General features: G+C 38.3%; 1 pseudogene; it reads right to left on the reverse strand.

Moving 5' to 3' along the window:
• Positions 1-2,868: 2,868 nt before the first annotated feature.
• On the reverse strand, positions 2,869-2,985 carry LOC115791316 (uncharacterized; annotated as a pseudogene).
• Positions 2,986-3,643: the final 658 nt, after the last annotated feature.

Genomic DNA, 3,643 nt, shown 5'->3' on the forward strand with positions numbered 1-3,643 from the left:
AAATATACCAGGCTGTAACTAGCCATGCACTTTTTGTTAGAATGATTTATTGTTCATGTTGACTCATTCAGTGGTTTGTGGTTCATCAGTTTATAATGAGCCATAAGTTTTGGCATGAACTTTAATTAATTTCACAGATTAAGTCATCTTTTGTTGGCAATAAGAGAATTTTACCAGCTTTTATTATGGCTGCCACACAAATACTTCCATTTCCCTTCACTCAGTTGGGAATCTTCCTGAGCAAAACTGACAGTGCCACTGCAGTCTCACTGCAAATATATGGTTTTTGGAGTCCATTCTATAGTGATGGTATTTAGAACAAAGTGAAGCACAACCTTCTTGGACAAGCTGTATCACGGAGCAGATTATATTATTATTAGATATTATTAGATAATTCATTACAAAAAAGTTCCAAAAGGCACCAAAAATGCAAACACAGTTGAGAGGACCAGCTCAGTGACTTAAATTAGTAGAGAAGTATAAAGTTAGAGGCTGTATCTTCTCCTATTGTGGGACATCTGCAAATCAAATTAATTTTCAGCCTTAATAAAATCCATATCAATGCTATTTCCATTCAAATTGTTTCACCGTAAACTCAACCTCACCCCTTCCTGTGATTGTTATGAATAAGTAAATTAGCTAAATTCTTCTTTTTATCATCAACACCATTCAGGGGTTTCCCCCCACAAGTTCTGCTCAATTTCCTTGAACTTTGAAAATGACTTTTGCCTTGGGCAGTGTTATTTATTAAAGAACATTTCCACATTAAAGATTTAGAAATTGTCTACCAGCTTGGACAACTACAATCTCAAAAGTGAATAATGGAGAAAAATCATGCTTCTTTATTTATGCTTCAGCTCTAAAGAAGCAGCACTGAATAAGTTCTATTCAGTCTCACAATAGGACAGTGCTTCAAAATTGCATGAGTCAAAAGCAATGCCGAGAGCTGCAGACAAACTGCTTACAGGCTGAAGTGAAACTCATTTAACACAAGTGAGGACTTGCACAGTTTCTGCAGTAGGACCACAGCAAACTGTGACTTAATACCACTCACACACACACACACACACACCCACACACACACACACCACACACACACACACACACACACACACACACACACACACACAGTGTTGTATTATAGGTCATATTATAAAAGGATACAATAGCAAAATGATCCTTTTACCACGGAGGCATGTTACCACATTTGTGTGCTATCAGTCAAAACTTCTTTGTATGGCTCTGTAGAAGCAAAGCCACCATTTAACAATAACCCCTTTTAACAGGTTCACATTTAGCAAATAAAATATGTGTTCACCAATGGAGCAACCATTAAGAGAGAGAAATAAAAAATGATACAGAATAGAGAAAATGATTTCAACATAACATGTACAAACCTTAACAACACATCCAACAAGCAATACAGAAACACTCAGAGTTTAGCACTGGCTCTAAAAGGCTGAGTATTCTTATCTACTACTGCCACCTGTTGCTAAACCCTTATAAACACACATTTTACAAACAGGGACCCTACAGTAATGAATAGGAACACTAGATGGCTTCAGAGGACTGGATTTTCAAAAAACAACACCTCACTTTAAAGTTGGGCTTCATGAGAAGATGATTCAAGAGAGGCTGAAAGTTCAAAAGAAGCGGGCAGTAAAGATATCATTTCATGGTGGCTTCACATGATCCGCGAAACAGTTCATATGCTGCTATTACCAGGCAGTGCTGAGATGGATCAACACCATGCTTTGTTAGTCTGTTTCACCAAAATAAAATTAAAATGTCACCCTGTACAGACCCAGTTTCTGCAATCAAACCCCACTGGCAGGTTTTCTTATATGGATAGCATATCCATATGCCATCTGCAGAAGTTCTCTGACGACTCTGCCATAGTTGGCCTCATCACAGGTGAGGATGACTCAGAGTACAGACAGTGGACTCAGGACTTTGTGGACTGGTGCCAGCGGAACCACCTCCTGATCAACGCCGCTAAAACCAAGGAGCTGGTGGTGGATTTCCGCAGGCGCAGACCCACCACACGGACACCGGTGAACATCCAGGGAGTGGACATTGAGATAGTGGACTCTTATAAGTACCTGGGTGTTCACCTAAACAATAAACTGGACTGGACTCATAACACTGATGCGCTCTACAGGAAGGGTCAGAGCAGACTCTACCTGCTGAGAAGGCTGAGGTCTTTTGGAGTGCAGGGGACACTCCTGAAGACCTTCTATGACTCTGTGGTGGCATCAGCCATCTTCTATGCAGCAGTATGTTGGAGCAGCAGCTTATCTACAGCTGAGAGGAAGAAGATAGACAAGCTCATCAGGAAAGCCAGCTCTGTCCTAGGATGTCCTCTCGACTCAGTGCAGGTGGTGGGAGACAGAAGGACTCTGACCAAAATAACATCACTGATGGACAAGGTCTCCCATCCCATGCATGAAACTGTTGCTGAGCTGGAGAGCTCCTTCAGTGACAGACTGCTGCATCCTAAATGCACAAAGGAGCGTTACCGCAGATCCTTCCTCCCAGCAGCTGTAAGACTTTATAACCATCACTGCTCCCAACAAAAACCACAATAACCTACACAATGTAGGATAATATATAATATACTGTAAATAGTCCGGCCTGTTAAGGTTCAACACACAGGCACATCATGTACATTGTATATAGTGTTATTATTAGTAGTATTAAGGTTAATCTTGTTTGTTGATTTTATATATATTTATATTCTTTTCTTAATAGTGTGAATTATTATATTTTTACTTATATTTATAATAACTGCGGCTGCTGTTACACCCAAATTTCCCCTCTGTGGGACAATAAAGGCTGTTTCTTCTTCTTCTTCTTCTTCTAGCACTGTTCTAGAAAGAAAAATAGAAAGTTTATGTTCAATCAAGTAATATGTAAAGTTTCAACTAGCAATAATCGCACTTCGGATTAACCTCATAGGCTACGATACTGCCACAGCGCAAAGCATTTTTTGGGGGGGGTCTAGTCACTTCCTGCTTTGATGTGTGGTTCTCCTAGTTGCCTAGTTGTCTGTGTTATCTTATATATATATATATATATATATATATATATATATATATATATATATATATAAGAATAGAATAGAATAGAATGCCTTTATTGTCATTATACAGCATGTACAATGAGATTGGAGGGCCACTCCTGTTCAGTGCCATGTAACAGAAAATCAAACTCTCTAAAATGAAAATAAAAATATTATAAAAATATTATAATCTAGTATAATCAATATGATCAAGAGATATACAGAAAATAAACAATGTGTAAAATATACAAAAAATAGAATGTATAAAAATATATACATACATACCTACATTGGTGCATCTGTACATTGTAAGAAAGTAAATGCGTGTATACATATAATAATGAAGATGATGAATATTGCACTTGGTGAATGAATATTGCACTAATGAATGAATACTGGATATTACACAATATAGGAATGTTAGATATTGTTCAGTATGAATAATATAATATTGCACAGAGATGTGGGTGTTGCACAGTTACAGTGGGTGAGTGTGTGAGTTTAGGGTGGTGATTGCTCTGGCGAAGAAACTGTTCCTGAGTCTGTTTGTTCTGGCTTTGATGCACCTGTAGCGCCTGCCAG

Source organism: Archocentrus centrarchus, chromosome 13, assembly GCF_007364275.1.
Source record: "Archocentrus centrarchus isolate MPI-CPG fArcCen1 chromosome 13, fArcCen1, whole genome shotgun sequence".
NCBI lineage: Eukaryota > Metazoa > Chordata > Actinopteri > Cichliformes > Cichlidae > Archocentrus > Archocentrus centrarchus.